The 17,385-nt window shown below is 36.0% G+C and overlaps 1 pseudogene; it reads right to left on the reverse strand.

Annotated features, from left to right (window-relative positions):
- Window positions 1-17,385, reverse strand: part of LOC115985870 — a 68,975-nt pseudogene that overhangs the window by 19,938 nt on the left and 31,652 nt on the right.

Genomic DNA, 17,385 nt, shown 5'->3' on the forward strand with positions numbered 1-17,385 from the left:
TCTGATACAAATATCGAGAATCTGATTATGGAATTGGGTAAGAGAGAATTGTGTAGGTCACTTCGAGAGGACCCGGGCCTCCATAGAGAGAGAGAGAGAGAGAGAAGATTGTCTAACAATATATTCATCAATGAATTACACATTCAGTTCTTATCCCTTTATACTTGTAGGTAGTCCTTGGTTAACAACTAACAGAATTTTAGTTAGTTAGCTAAGTAACCACTTGCCTAACTAACTCCTAATCAACCAATCAACCAATTAATCCAACGGTAACTAAACTACCTGTTACAATAGTCACAATACACGTGTAAATGATACAATACAATTGAGGTTTCTAGCACTCTCTCAACAATCCAATGTAGGACCCTAATGTTAACAACAATGTTTTATACTGCACAATTAAAGCATATCAAAATAAAGAAAGTAATACCTTATATATATTGGTGTGAACCAACTTAGTAGGCAATAAAAAATTCATTAGGGTATTTGTTAATAAACTATTTTAAGAAAATTTTAATATCGCTTTCATGAGAAATATAAAAAATTGTCAAAAAAATCATTTATTTTTTCCTTTTACATAAAAACTTTATAAAAATAGTTCTTAAATCAATGCTCATAGGGTATCTTTTAACCTTTCCTATAAAAAAAATACTAAAAAAAGAAAATAAGATCACAAAAAAAGCACTTAGTTTAGAGAAAACCTTGAAATCCTAAAACAATTCATCAATAAAATGATGCAAACCAAGATATAAATGTCAAACATATGCTTGCCAAGACTCTTCCACATTTTATTGTCAGGAAAAACTATTTCTGCAAATTGGAGAGTCACAATATAGTTTTCATTTTGGAGCCCCAAGCCATAGTATCTTAACAATGAAGCAGAAAAGTGAGCTGTTTGGAAAAACTCTAGCCCAAAATCATTAGTAAATATTGTGAAATTAGTAGATATTGTATCTGAATATGATGTTTGTGCTGGCTTAGTTCTCCCTATAAATAATCCAACATTGCTAACTGCCCACTTGTTTGTGTTAGTCACATAATACGCAGTTGGACCAAGTGTCTCATTCTCCCTCTCATATCGAGTTTGAGTAGAAGTCGTAAGATTAGGACCACCACCCTTGATTGCAAACCCAGAATCTGAAGTTCATATGAAAGAAATACTTATCGATATATAGGCTCATGAAAGGTGAAAATTTTACAATGTCACATTATGTATATACTAATGTGTTCACAAGCATCATTATTATAATTTTGTTATAGATAAAATAAAGTTTCAATTTATTTGTTCACAAGCTTGTTATGCATTTCAATACCCGACATGCTTGAAGTTAGGATTCTAACTTAAGTCTAATAGTCTAATATGAAGTGTTGGTGCATTTTAATATTTAAAGTGATTAAATTAATTAATAAAATGATAAGTTGACTAATTAAACGAAAACAATGGAGATTTCATGCATAAAATATTTTAGTAAAAAATGGATCCTACAAATTGAAAACAATAGACTTGAGAGCAAGGGAGTTAGTACCATACCGGAGACTGTACCGGTTTGGCCAGCGGTACGATATATTTCGGATACTGGTCAATATCGGTGTACCGTTTCGGGTTTACCGTTATTTTATATATATATATATATATATATATGTATGTATCTATGTATGTATGTATGTGTGTGTGTATATTATAATAAATATAAAAGTTTACCATAAAACATTTCCTCAATTTAGAACTAATTATTCATGGTTTTAGACTTTAGTATCAATTGAAAGAAAAAAAAAAAATGCAATATAAAAAATAGAAAGCTTAAAAGTTACCATTGCATACTAAGAAAACAAATAATACTAATAAGTTAATGCAAATAAGTTACCATTCTGCCCTAACAAAAATTCAAAAATTACAAAACTTAAATAAAATAAAATAAAAACTTTTTTCTGTACCGGCCAGTACGCCCGGTACCAATCGATATTGCCCGAAATCAGCCAATACAGCCGGTACATAGCCGATACGGCCGGTATTTTTTCCAATACGAAACAGGGGGTTATATGTACCGGATTACTTGCCGGTACGGTATATTCCGGCAGTATCGGCCGGTACGGTACGACACGGAATTGACTCCCTTGCTTGAGAGTGTCCTTATCTATACTATGAGTAATTAATTAGTACTTATGTGGTATTCCCCCCTTTCATATAGCAGAAAGTCTCGCAAATTGAATTCATTGTAGTATCCACTATTAGTATGAGAGGAAATACCATGTCATTATACCCTATGAGTAACTAATAATTATACTTGTACCATAGCCATGTGTGTGTGTGTGTGTGTGTGTGTGTGTGTGTGTGTGGTGGGGGGGGGGGGGTAAACATTTGATGATGGATCACTAGAATAGAATATTCTCCATTTTTTCAATTCTTCTACATACACACTTTCCCATATATTTGACTACAACTAGCATATTCTCAACTTGTTATTGGATTACATTACTTACACACGAGACCACCACTAATATTGCTTGGTGAAAAGTAATCAAATCACCACTTGGCACATATGCAAGTTGTGGCAAAGTATGTACCCTAATACTTTTTGCCATATTTGGCTTCAATATATACTATTGGGTATTGATCTTCTATGATGAAGTTCTTCTATGTTTGAGTGCAAACCATGGAGCACTACCAAGGGGGCAATTAGTTGGCATGATATTACCTTATATTGTAATGTTACATTATTATTATTATTATAATCTTAAATTCATGTAATCTTATCAAAGTAATATAAGATTATAATTTTTGGTTCATTAGTTACATTTGCATCACATTCCAAGAATGTGACTAATGAATTTACATAAATATCCCTTGAAATAACTAAACATTTTTTATTTTTTAGTTTTATGAAAAACCAAAAAATAACAAAACAAAATTTTACTTTCACTTTCTTCCCTTTTCTCGCCAACCAATCAATGACATATATATTTTCTCACCAACCAAATAGTGACAAACAGATCTAAAAGCATTAGGATTAATCATGCAAATTTGATATCTCATGAAATCAAAAATCACAAATCTAATATGGATTTAAACACCAATCTGATCAGTATTTTTTTTTTTTTTTTAAATCACCCTTTAATTGACAACCTTAGCACTACCTACATGGTTTCTAACCTGATTTTTCATGCTCACACCAAGCACATTGAACTCTTTTTTTTTTTTTTTTGGTTGAGAAAAAGCACATTGAACTTGATTATCACTCCATTCATAATTTTTTTCCTATTTGACAGTCATTTTGTGTAGTATTTTGCCCCCACTGATTAAATTGCAAATCTTTTCACTATGGGGCTTCACAAGCATCGGTATGAGCTTTTACATTATGAAGTTTAACCTTCCTAGAGGCACATGGAAATGTTAGAAAGCCCCTTGTTTAATGTTTTGTTACATATATTTAGGGTCTTATTTGCTCCTAAATTCATGTACATCCTTTATACACTACCTTACAAGTAATTAATGTGTATTTAGAGAAATTATTCACTCTTATGAGAAGAATCATTCCTCCTCTCGTAGGAGGTGTGGGTACTTGTGTGGAACCCAGCTCCTCCCATAAGGATGAATAATTTCTCATGTGTTTCCCCCCTCAAAAGCAAAAGTAATATGTACTTATACCCTAATCAAGATAATTACAAACATACAAAAATACTCAAATTTACAGTACTTACAAATACTAGAACCTTGATGGCAAGGAAAGCTCCGTTGGAGACAGTTTAATCCTGAAGGAAAAGCACTGAAAACAGAAGAGAAACACACAAGTTATTCAAGCTTGTATATTTGATTGATACATATATTCTTATAGGGATTAAAATTTCGCTCTTGTAATGGGAAATGGTTCCTCAGTGATATCCAAATAAACCTTCTGCTAATAATACTTTGCCCCATGATAAGAGAATCTCTAAATAAGTTTTGTTGTCTAACGCAAGATAGAAATTGCAATCACTAGAAATAACTATGATTGTCGCACGGATCCTTAACAGGACAGCACACTTCCATGAAGAGAATGTATAATATTTCTATCTTCATCCTTTTTCCTTTTTCTTTTTTTAGGTATTTTAGTTGGCCATGATTCCACGAAATAATATTTAATTTCCTACATTTTATGTAATTAATCTATATTTGTTTTTAATGTCCCATATCTGGAGAATACAGCGACAGGCATAGTTGACTTTATAAATCTCACTAAGGTGATATAACATGGCTTGACCAATTCTAATTCATAAAATTTATTCTTCAATTTGAATACTTTGATAACTAATGACTCTTGAGTTGTTGGAGATGGTTACAGAATTTCTCTAATTTTCGGCTATTAGAAAGATAAGACACGAGTCTGATACTATATTAGAAAAGATAAAACATAATTCTAGTACTATGTTATGAAACATGTGACTTAACTTTGAAACCATTATAAAGTGTATGCAAAAATATGAAGAGAAAATAAAGAAGGAAAAGAGAAAGAAATTGAAATAGAGAAATTACATATTTACTTTTAAGCTCAATGCATTACAATGAACTCATTGAAGGGTATTTATAGTATAACAAACCCTAGACTAACTATACACTAATCTAGAGTTACAATACTTGAAATACAAGTAGGATTAGATATGAAGAAGTGTAGGATTAGATATGAAGCACATGGACAACAGGCTTGGGCATTGACAAGGATTAGGCCTTGATATCTTTAACAAATCTCCCTCAAACTCATGGTGGAAACTTGAAATAACTTGAGTTCAGAGAAAAAGTAAGACCTCAAAAATCATGATTGAATTGAATGTGAAATATACCAGGCTTGACCAAACGAAGTGCAAATGATAAGCTAAAATGAAGGTCAGATGGCAAGTGATGATAGAGGTTTGAATTTTTAGCATAATGCATGCCATGCCTGTGGAGACCACTAATCAAAGACATGGTCTAAAATACTTTGCTTGAAAATTATAGAGACGCATGGCCAAAGAAAATGCAAATAAAGACCACTTATCAAAAGCATGGTTCAAGTAACGCAACCTAAAAATGATATAGATGTGTGACAAAAAAAGCCGATAGAGAAGGTGGTTGATCTGCCTGGTCCATGATATTCGATCAAGATGGTTGATGACACATGACTGAAATGAAAGTCAAAGACCAGACAGAGAGTAAAGGTCCACGTGTCCATCAAATGTAATTGAAATCGCTAATACTGTCTTATCATAAAGTAACAAATCTTAGAAAGATGCGTATAGGGTTGTTAGAATCCTACCCACAACAGGGAATTAATCAAGATGAACCAACAGAGTGTCCGGTAGCAATGGTGAAAGAGAGACCAGAAAAGTTGAACTCTGATAATTAATGGAGGCCACTTGGGGCTAGTATTTAGAAAAGATAAAACATAACTCGGATACTGTGTTAGAAAAGACTTAACATAGCTTTGAAACCAATATAAAGTGCATGAGAAAATTAAAAAAGGCAAAGAGAGAATACAAAGAATAAATGTGGTTTGGTCTTAAAGAACTACATCAACAATGGAAAGTCCTTAATGGCTAAATCATTACTATTAAGTTCTATGTATTACAAGGAACCCATTGAATGGTATTTATAGTAGGATAAATTATAAACTAACCATACACTAGTTTAGGGTTAAAATACTTGCAATACAAGTAAGATTAAATACAATGAACATTCAAAACAAACTAAGACCTTGATTAGAATTGGAACTGGATATATATATTTAATCGAAACAGTGTATAGAAATGCATGCAATTGTTTAGTTATGTTGTATTTATTACCAATGATTTTTCTATCACATAATACTATTACATCGTTATAGAAGAATATAACAAAGAGAAACGAAAACAAACAAATAAAATAAATTTAAAAAAACAAAACAAAAAAACAAAGGACATGCTTAACTATTTTAAACATTGGCTCACCCTATTATATTAAAGTGATGTGATGGGGAAGATTGGGAATAGGGATGTAAATGACCAGCTCAAGCTTAATTTGAGAAAAAGCTTGTTTATATTTGTTTCTTTAGCAAACAAGCCAAGTTCAAATATGATAATGTGTTCGTGAACAAACTTCTGAACATGGAGGCTATATTTAACTATATATAATATTATATTTTATATGTATATTTGTTCAAAAATATACTTATTTAGACTTAAGAATGGATTGTGCAAGTTTGTAACCAGGTTCATGTTATATCAAATTCGTATTTGTAGTTTATTGATAATATAAATAGTTCATTCATAGTAAAATTCATTGATTTGTGAAGGGGTAAGAAATATTAGTCATGAGTTTCCTAAATATGGGAAAAGAATAAGTTAATCAAGTAGTTTGTGAACAAGCTTGAGCTTGTTCACAAGAAAATGAACTAAGCTTGAACATGTAATCTTTTTTGGTAAGCTCAAGCTTGGCTTGAGTTCTAAATAAATTACATAAACAAACCTGAACTTTTAATACTTGGCTTAGCTTAGCTTGTTTACAACCCTAATTGGGAAGATTTATTATGCATTAGGCCAATTTGGCTTCCTCTCCGTTGGTCAACTCTATTTAATGTATATGTTAAACTAATTTAATTACCAAAAAATACCTTATATTATCAAGAATCTTGTGCCTCAGTTATACTTTTTAATTTCTTTCACAAGAAGAATTTGGGTTTGAATCTCCCTTTCACCTATTAGAATATAATCCCAATGGGCTCATGCCAACTATACTATTCATGTGGTATAGTCTACTTTTATGTACTTAATTTGTACTTCACAATTACCTATACTTGTCTACAATTTTGTACAGTTCAATATACAAACATTTAGTTTTAGCTTTGGGAATCTCTAGGAGTCAACACCTAGAGGGTTGGATGGAGTTGCACAAGGAAAATTTCAGGAGAAAAATTTATTCATTATCAAAATAATCTGTTTATGTAGGAGTACATTATTGTGCTAATATTGACTGTAAACACTTATTCTAACTGAAGCTGGAAACTCTAATTCTAATATATATATATATATATATATATAACCGAAGCTTTTGAAGCTTCCACAATTTTCCACGTCAGCATAATATTTAAATTAAATTTAAATTAAATTAAATTTTCCACCTCATCACTGTTTTCTTTTTCCAATGCAAATTAGACTTCTAGCCAAATAAGGACACTCTCCCACCGCCTCTACTCTCTCCTATTTAAGAATTGCTTGCGTAGAAAACCTAAGCCCCAAAAACTATTCGCGGAGAAGATGATGTTTGAGGACCCTCACCACAAAGTGAATATTGAAACTGACATCTTTTTATAAAGGTTGGTCAATATCTTATATTTATATGTATGGCCGTTGGTCACCATTATTTTTTTTATTTTAGATTTTATGATTAGATCTGCTATTATCTTCTTTTGCCGCAACACAATTTTCTCCTTAAAACTTATTTTTCTTCAAGATTTTTTTTGAGGGCGGCTCATGCTTCACAATTCATGAAAGTTCAAAAACGTGTAAAAACACCTTTGAACGTTTAGACCCCCAAATTACAACTTAAACAATTCAAGCAATATGTCAAAAACTAGTGTGCGGAAACTTAACATATGCTATCATACGAAATTGATTAAATACTATCTAAGCCATAACAGATTAAAATCCACAGCAGATAAATAAAAAGGCAAAGATAGAGAGGAAGGAAGATGCAAACACAAAGACAACACGCGATGTGTTATCGAAGAGGAAACCGAAGCCCTCGGCGAAAAACCTCTCCGCCGCCCTCCAAGCGGTAATCAATCCACTAGAAAATATAGTTGGGATACAAGGACAGCAATAGACCCTCCAAGCCTAATCTACCCAGTGCACCTAAGCCCTCCAAGCTTCTTGCTCCAACGAGGTTGCGCCGAACCTTTTTCTTTTCTAGCTTCCCGGATTCCGCTACTAGACTGTAGCATCAACCAATGAAGATTGGTTCCTTCCTAACTGCTTCCCAGAAATCCAAACAGCAGTCTCACAATGATGATGATGGTGAGAACCTGGTTTGGTATAATGCCTCTCAAGGATTTGACAATGGAGAGGAAGAGAGTTGAGGAATTTGAAGAGTCTCTAAGGTATAGATTGTGTGTGAATCAATCTTGTTTTCCTTTAGGGTTTCTCTCTCAAAATTCTCTCAGGAAGCTCTCTTTCAATCGTGGGTAATAGGGGTATTTATACTGGAGTGGAGAGGAATGTGAAACGTCAGGTTTTTACAAAATAGGGGTGGCTCGCGGCTTGACCTCGCGGCTTGACTAAGTCGCGAGATCCAGTCGCGAGATAACCGTATGGCCAGTTGTCCTGTTTTGTCCTGTAGTGCTCCAGCTAGCATGACTGTTCATCTTCCAGCATGCTTGGCACGTGTGCTTCTTCTGGCGGCTTGCAGCCGCGAGTCACCTGCGAGTCACAGCCGCGAGTCTCTGTTTTCTTGCACACTCTTGAGCAAACTTCACTCTATCTCACTCACTACCCTTACATCAAACCCACTTAAATACAGGGTTACTAAATACTGAATTACAAGCAAATTTGGCACGGAATAAAGCCAATTAGATGATTGAATAAATTCAACCTTACAATCTCCCCCTTTGGCTATTCCGTGACAAAACCCTAAAACAGACTCTAGACTTAACATGTGAGTTGGGAACAGTTGAACAAAACTCACTCACACCTAACTCTAGAAGCTGTGAAGCACTTGAATCATATGAACAAATACTCCTGAAACACAACAATACACCATGATCATTGTAAGCAGAAAATTATAAAATGCATATGAAACAGGCAATATGTGATCAAGCAAAGATGGAGTTATGAAACAAACCATGGCTTGATCAACCAAGTGAACACCACAAGGTAGTGATCACAGTGCTCATTCACACTTGGAATGAACACAAGGACATACAAGTTAACAAGCACAAGGCAAGACACTTGTATGCTCAACACTCAACCAATGCATATCACACAAGGCATATGCATCTAGGAACAATCCTAAAAGGGCACAAGAGTGACAGTACATAAACCAAAATGCACACCATTTAGATTAAAGTACTGATTTCAACATAGCATAAAGCCTGCATTAAGCAAGGTACATACCATAAAGCCTACAAACTATGCATAAAACATAAACCCTAAAAGCTTACACAAGCACATGGGTACAGAACACAAACATCCTGAATAACAGTTTACAAAACACAATATCAACTTAAAGAGAAGAAGAATGTAAAGACACTCCCCCTTAGATAAAGACACTCCCCCTTTGATCATGCCTATCTCTCCCCCTTTTTGTCATGGAATAGGCTAGTCATCATCTTCCATCTTTCTCTGAATTTGATCCAGTTGAGTTTGAAGAGAAGTAAACTTCATATCCCATCGAGTGTTTTGATGGTGTAGAGAAGCTGTGAGTCCAGACATCTTTGTATTCAACTCGTGGACAGAGGAGACAATGCGATCAAGTTTCTCATCCAGGGAGAGAGTGCTAAACTGAGAGTCATTGTGAGATGCAGAAGTTTCTGGTTTGGCTCTCTTCCGACTATGTCCAATGCTTGCATTGAATGTACGCATGTTGATTGTACTTGGTTTGGACATAGGGGATTCATCAGCCATTGGATAAATTCCCTTGAGCTTCAAGATCCGGGAAATGAGACTGCAAAAAGGAACGCATATCCGAGACTCATGTCGAAGAACCGTTTTGCGCAGAACATGAAAGATATGAGCACAGATGTCTATTTCCACATCAGAGATCAGATCATGAAGAAACAAAGCCCGTCCAAGGTTCATATACCCAGTGCTTGACAAAGGGTACAAATTGTGAAACATTACAATTGTAAGCACTCTCAGCTTTGGAGAGAGAGAGGAAACACTGATGGATTTGCCATTGGGCGAGAACTCCAAATCTTGACCAAGACTTTCTTTAAGAAGCTCCTCATCAGGACAGAGATCATCGTAAACCGGCGAATGTCGGAAAATGGGTCTATTGATGTGAAGAATTTCTGCCAGATATGCAGGAGAGACAGAAAAGCTCTTTTTCCGAACCCAGCACTTAAGTTCATCTCCTTCCACAATTGCGTTGGCATAAAATTCTTTTACCAACTCTTCATACGCGTCATTCGGATCAGAGAGAAGGTAATTCTAATCCTTGTGAGCAAACCATTTCGGAATGTCAGTGTCATGAAGTGATGGCTGATCCAAAGCTCTCTCTAGTAATGGTTTGGCATGAAGAAAGAAATTCTCATAAGACTGATAGGCTGCATATGATCTGAACCTGTTGGGATCAAATCTCTTCGATGAAGAGCGAGTCCCTTTTGGTTGAGGTGAGAAATCATCAACATCTATTACTGGTTCCTTCCCTTTGGAACTACCTCCTTTTACAGCAGCCTTTTTGAATGGTGACATGACCAGTCTGCATTATGAACAAGGGAAATGACAGAACACAATCCAACAAACTTTATTAGCCGTGGGTTAGTGGAAATATAGGGACAATGAAGAAACCCTAATAACTGGATGGAAATGGACAGAAAATAGCAATGAGGGACACAAATGGCTCAAATTGAACTACACGGAAGAGGGAGTCCAAATAGAACCACATAATCAGCTGAAAAAGGACCCACAATCAACAACACATCAACAGGATACCACACAGGATCATAGTGGAACACGACATCAACAGCAGATCAGACAAAAATTAGCTAACCCTAACTAAGCACATGATGAAAACAAAACCACCCAAAATAAACTAGCTCAAAAAAAAACAGAAACACAAGCTTCCAAAAGCTAAACATGGACAAAGAGTAATAGTTGAGCTAAAAACCCATCACAAAATCACAATCAATTGTGAAAAATACAGAGGGAAAACCATAACAACAAGTAAAATAGAGTTCAAGACAGAAAAACCATACCTGTTAGTCGACGATTTTGAGTTGAAAAGAGGCAAACAATGGAGATCGAAAATGGAGGCACAGTGTGAATGGGTAAGAGCAAATGAGAAAGACAATGAACAGTCACAAAAAGATCGAGGGAAAAACAAAAAGTTTAAAAACTCCCCCTGTATGTCCAAAACACGCGATTTTCGCGACTGAGACGAGTCGCCAAAAAGTCGCCAGATCAAGCCGCCAAAACACCCTAGGACGAAAATTTGAAAATTTTTCTAAGTGTTTTTCGCGACTAGAAGGTCTACCCGCGAGTAAGTCGCGAGCTGAGCTGCGAAAATCTCTGAGTGAACCTCGCGACTGGACCTTCCACTCGCGAACAAGTCGCCAAAAATGACCAGCGAAGACGCGACTGAGGCTCGCGACTTGACATACCCGCGACTGAGCCGCCAAAACAGGGCAAAACTGGATTTTTGAAATTTTCAGATTTTTCAAACAAAATACTTTCCAAAAACACCTAAAACACTCAAAAATCTTTTTGTGCTTGAATTAACAAAGATTGAGCATGTGAAAACACATTTTATCAAGTACAATCACACAAATGAATATGGCATTTATTGAACATAAACTTGTGTGTTGTGTGTGGATATCAACAGTGAGATAGTCCTTCGTCTAATGTGAAGCTTCAATGATCAATTCAACCAAGGCATACACAATTAGCACTAGATCATGTGACCCATCTCAATTATAGAAGTATGTATATATGACCTCCCACAAAACTTGATAACATGATTTGGAGCTTTACATTTGACTCCACTTTCAATCATAACAATTGATCTTTTTTGATCTTTTGAGTCAATCACCTCTCATTGTGAGAGTGATATATGATATTTCACTTTAATGAATAAGCCTTTGGCTTCAATATAAGGTCGCTTACCCTTTTTCCTAGTCAAATACTAGAATGTGCGACAGGTTTTTGCAGCTCAATATCTCTTTTCATTTGGAGATTTACATTTGGTGAGCTCTTTTTAGCAAAACAAAAATAAAGAGTGGGAAGATATATAGACACAAGTCTATGCAAGTCTCAAGATCAACAAAACCATTCACTAATCATTCATGACAAGTTTGAAGATCTATTTACAACAATCACAAAGATTTCAAGATTTTTCCCACAGTGATATAAGTGCATGAAAACAAGCAATGCTCGAAAATGCACAAAGCCATTAGCATAAAGGTACAAGGCAAAACAAGTTTTGAGACAAAAGCTCAACAAAGTCAATCAAGCTTTTTGATTTTCTATTTTTTTGTGATTTTTGGATTTTTGACATAAAAGAAGAAAAATGATTGAACAATCAAAGAAAGAACCAACAGAATTAACAGAAGGACAAACAAACAATAAACATATTGCACAAAGGGCTAACAAAGAAGTGTGTGCCACATCACAAGCAAATATATCAAATTATAAATATGTGAAGCACACAACACACAAGAGAATCAAGGAATTGTACCGACACCAATGGTCTTACGGAGTGATTCAAACCGTGGACCATCGAGAGGCTTGGTGAAGATGTCCGCCTTTTGATTGTCGGTGTGTATAAACTCAAGACACACAACTCTTTCCTCTACCAAATCCCGAATGAAATGGTAGCGTATCTCTATGTGTTTAGACTTAGAATGCTGAACAGAATTCTTGGAAAGATTGATGGCACTGGTGTTGTCATAAAAGACACACATCGTTTCTTGAGGAATTCCATAGTCATGAAGTATTTTCTTCATCCAAAGAAGCTGAGTGCAGCAACTTCCAGCAGCGATGTATTCTGCTTCTGCAGTAGATAGAGACATTGAATTCTGCTTCTTGCTCATCCATGAGACAAGATTGTTACCAAGATAAAAACAGCCGCCTGAAGTGCTTTTCCGATCGTCTACACTGCCAGCTCAGTCAGCATCTGAATACCCAGCAAGAAAATCATTTGAGTCTTTTGAATACCACAGACCATAGTTTGCAGTACCATTCACATATCGAATGATTCGCTTAGCAGCAGTCAGATGAGATTCCTTCGGATTAGCTTGGTACCTGGCACAAACGCCCACACTGAAAGCAATGTCCGGTCTACTGGCTGTAAGGTAGAGCAAACTTCCTATGATGCTCCTATACAATGTAACATCCCGTGAGTTTAAAAAAAAAAAAAAAAGGGTTAAGTCAGAATTTTTGTGGACCAATATGCCCCCACCTAACCCCACTACCCATCACACAATCCTCTCCCTCTTTTCTCTCTTTGGCCGGTCACTCCCACTCTTATTCTCCTTTTCTTTTTCTTTTTCAGTCAACACAACACTCACACACACTCCTCTCCCTCACCCTCCCACCGGTACACTCCTCATCCTCACCTCTACCATTTTTCTTGCAAATCACTAGAAAATCCTCAAGAACATCACACCTTCACATAAGTAAATTGAGGTAAAAGTTTTAATCTCTTTTGATGAGTATTATGTTCTTATTTGAGGTTATTTTACCCAAGCTTTAATGATGATTTTCATGTGATTTAAGAGCTTTGGAAATGATATTCATGTGTTATACTTATGGGTTTTGGTCTTGGTGGATGTAATTGTTGAGTGAGTTCATGCCTTTTACAATGTTGGGTATCTAGGGCTTGTTATGGTGAAAATTTGGGGGTTTTGAGGTATATCTTGTGAAATGAAATTGTGAATATAAATTTATAGTTTATTTGGAGCTAGTTAAAGATCTAAATTGTTTGTTTGAAAGGATATTGTGATTTTGGTGTCATGGGTCTCTTGATGATGTTGTGAAAACCATGTGGAAACTATTTATAAATTATTGAGGTTTTGATGTTAGAAATAATACCTTGTATGATTCATAAGTATAATGGGAGTCTATGTCTTGTAAAGTAATTGGTTGAGAAACTTTGGAGATGGAAAATATTATTTGTGAGGCTAAATCTAGGCTTGCCTAATTTAGTGCCTATTTGGCAATTCCTAATATGTAGCTAGATACAATTTCAAGTTTTGTGCTCATTGTGATAGATTTGCTTGACATTGTTTAGGTTCTAGCTAATCTCCCCTTGGAGCTTGGAGAATTAGGATTTTGCGGTTGCTAGGTAAGTAGCTTTTTAATGGGTATTTTTGAAAAATAACCATATCTTATAAATATTGTTTTTGGGTCAAACACATTTTGGAAAATTAATGGTGGAACTATGTTTTTCTAAAAGGTGTTGTGTTATGACCCTACTATATATATGATTATATATGAAAATGCATATTCTTATTGCATATGGGGGATTTGCATGATTTGTTAGCAAATAAAAGACTAGCATCTTTGATTAAATTCTAGAAAATGCGTATTATGGATTTATTGCATTATTTGCAAAAATATAAAGATGCTTTATCTTGGCCTATGTTATTTGGGAAGTTAATACAAAATCTCTTTGGCAAGAAATAAGTTGAAGGCATTGAGAACCTTGTGAATATCTTGGGCATTCAAATGTTTTATGAAACTACTTAGAAGTGAAATTATGTATTTTGAATTAAAGTTATGTGAGCTCTTTATGTTCTACCCATGTGCTGTGACATGTGATTACTCGGTGATTACCTAGCTAGATACTATAGTCTGTGTGACATTAGTATCTTAGCGCCCGTCTTTGTGATGGTTATGAGTTCCGGCTTTGTGTCGGCGATGAGTTCCGGCTTTGTGTCGGCAGTTTAGTTCCGGCTTTGTGTCGGCAATGAGTTCCGGCTTTGTGTCGGCGATTATCATGTGGCCTTGGGTTAGATTTTCTGGTTTGGAACGGTGTGTTATTGCTCACAGTATAGTAAGTAGTTTCATGTTGAGATATTTTGAGGAATGTATAGTATGTAATCTCATGAGAACATTTTGAGAAGCTTTGTGCTGTGTCAATTTATTCATTATTGTCATATTATTTTTGGGAAATAGTTTTGTAGAAACTATTTGGAAACTCCTGAATTAAAAGCATGATTAGTAAATTGTTACCACCAAGAAACTTGCATTTCCCCACCCCCTTTAATTATGCTACTTACTGGGCTTTGTCTCATTCCATTATTTTTATAACTTTTCAGAGTAGGCAACAATCTTTTGAGACAGCATTTTTGGTGGCTAATAGTAGTTAGACTAACTACTGATGGAGGCTGAATTTTTGTGTAATGGATATATTAGATGGTGTACATCTTAGTCTAGGCTTGACTCATTCTTTTGTATATTATAGTGGTTATGACTGTATTTTCCACTGTTGGGACAAGCTGTTGTTATGTAATGGTTGTTTTCAGACCTCTATTCTTTTGTGGCCTATGATCCTTGTAATTAATGCTTAGAGCTCTGACTTACTCTGAAAGTATATTCTATGGGATGATTAGGATAATTCTTGTTGTTGGCACTTGATAATAATTATGTGGATTGAATTGTCAAGAAAAAAAAAAAAAAAAAAAATTTACAGGTACTTGAGACGTCTCTCTCATGTTTTGGACCCTTTGGGGTTTAGGGCGTGACATACAATGTAGGACTTACTTCAACTCCCGACGAATCTACATTCAGTTTAGTGGAAGAGCTCATGGGGGTGGAGGCATGTTTTTTGGATTCTAGTCCAAACTTCTTGACAATGTTTCTGGCATACTTTTCTTGAGATACAAAAATACCCTCCTTCTGTTGTTTGACTTGAAGACCCAAGAAAAATGTGAGCTCCCCCACCATACTCATCTCAAACTCCTTCTTCATCTTTCTCACAGCAGCCTTGGCCACCCTTGTGTATTCCCCGGACTTCTCCAAGAGTGAGTTATACTTCTTCTGAAGATTCGTTGTGCTTCCATCTTCTTCAGCATCCGATTCTTCAACAATTCCTAGTGATTCATCATCACTGTGTTCTCCAAGGTCTCGCACAAGCAGATTCAGCTCATCTGAAGACTCAACATGCGCAATAGTCATAAAAGCCGAATAGTTCCCCTCTCCATCACAGCTCTCTTCAGATTCTGAGTCAGACGAATCCGAGTCACTCAAGGTCGTGGCATACACTTTACCTTTCGATTTCAAATAATTCGGACATTCCTTCTTGAAGTGTCCATGCCCGTTACATTCGAAACAAGTGACACCTTGTGTAGGTTGGGATTCTTTTCCATCTTTCCTTTTGAATTCCCTTTTCTCCCTTCCAGAACTTTGGAATTTTCTTTTATCATCAAATTTGCCATTATTTTTGAATTTCAAAAACTTTTTGAAATTTTTGACAAGGTATGCAACATCTTTGTCAACCACATCTTCTCCCGATGAGTCTTGATCTTCCACCTTCTCATTAATGGTCTTTAGAGCAATAGATTTACTCTTCCGTAGATTGGGCAGCGACATCTCATAAGTCTGCAGAGAACCAACCAGCTCTTGCACTTTGATGTCATCGAGGTCCTTGCTCTCTTCAATTGCTGTCACTTTAGCTCGAAAACTTTCCGGCAATGATCGAAGGATCTTCCTTACAATCTTCGAGTCCTCTGAAAGTTCAAAAACGTGTAAAAACACCTTTGAACGTTTAGTCCCCCAAATAACAACTTAATCAATTCAAGCAATATGTCAAACAACTAGTGTGCGGAAACTTAACATATGCTATCATACGAAATTGATTAAATACTATCTAAGCCATAACAAAATAAAATCCACAGCAGATAATTTAAAGGCAAAGATAGAGGAAGGAAGATGCAAACACAAAGACAACACACGATGTGTTATCGAAGAGGAAACCGAAGTCCTCGGCGAAAAACCTCTCCGCCGCCCTCCAAGCGGTAATCAATCCACTAGAAAATATAGTTGGGATACAAGGACAGCAATAGACCCTCCAAGCCTAATCTACCCAGTGCACCTAAGCCCTCCAAGCTTCTTGCTCCAACGAGGTTGCGCCGAACCTTTTTCTTTTCTAGCTTTCCGGATTCCGCTACTAGACCGTAGCATCAACCAATGAAGATTGGTTCCTTCCTAACTGCTTCCCAGAAATCCAAACAGCAGACTCACAAAGATGATGATGGTGAGAACCTGGTTTGGTATAATGCCTCTCAAGGATTTGACAATGGAGAGGAAGAGAGTTGAGGAATTTGAAGAGATTCTAAGGTAGAGATTGTGGGTGAAACAATCTGGTTTTTCTTTAGGGTTTCTCTCTCAAAATTCTCTCTGGAAGCTCTCTTTCAATCGTGGGTAATAGGGGTATTTATACTGGAGTGGAGAGGAATGTGAAACGTCAGAATTCTACAAAACAGGGGTGGCTCGCGGCTTGACCTCGCGGCTTGACTAAGTCGCGAGATCCAGTCGCGAGATAACCGTATGGCCAGTTGTCCTGTTTTGTCCTGTAGTGCTTCAGCTAGCAGACTGTTCACCTTCCAGCATGCTTGGCACGTGAGGTTGCTTCTGGCGGCTTGAAGCCGCGAGTCACTAGCGAGACCCAGCCGCGACACTCTGTTTTCTTGCACACTCTTGAGCAAACTTCACTCCTATCTCATCACTTACCCTTACATCAAA

This window comes from Quercus lobata, chromosome 4 (genome assembly GCF_001633185.2).
Source record: "Quercus lobata isolate SW786 chromosome 4, ValleyOak3.0 Primary Assembly, whole genome shotgun sequence".
NCBI classification, from domain to species: domain Eukaryota; kingdom Viridiplantae; phylum Streptophyta; class Magnoliopsida; order Fagales; family Fagaceae; genus Quercus; species Quercus lobata.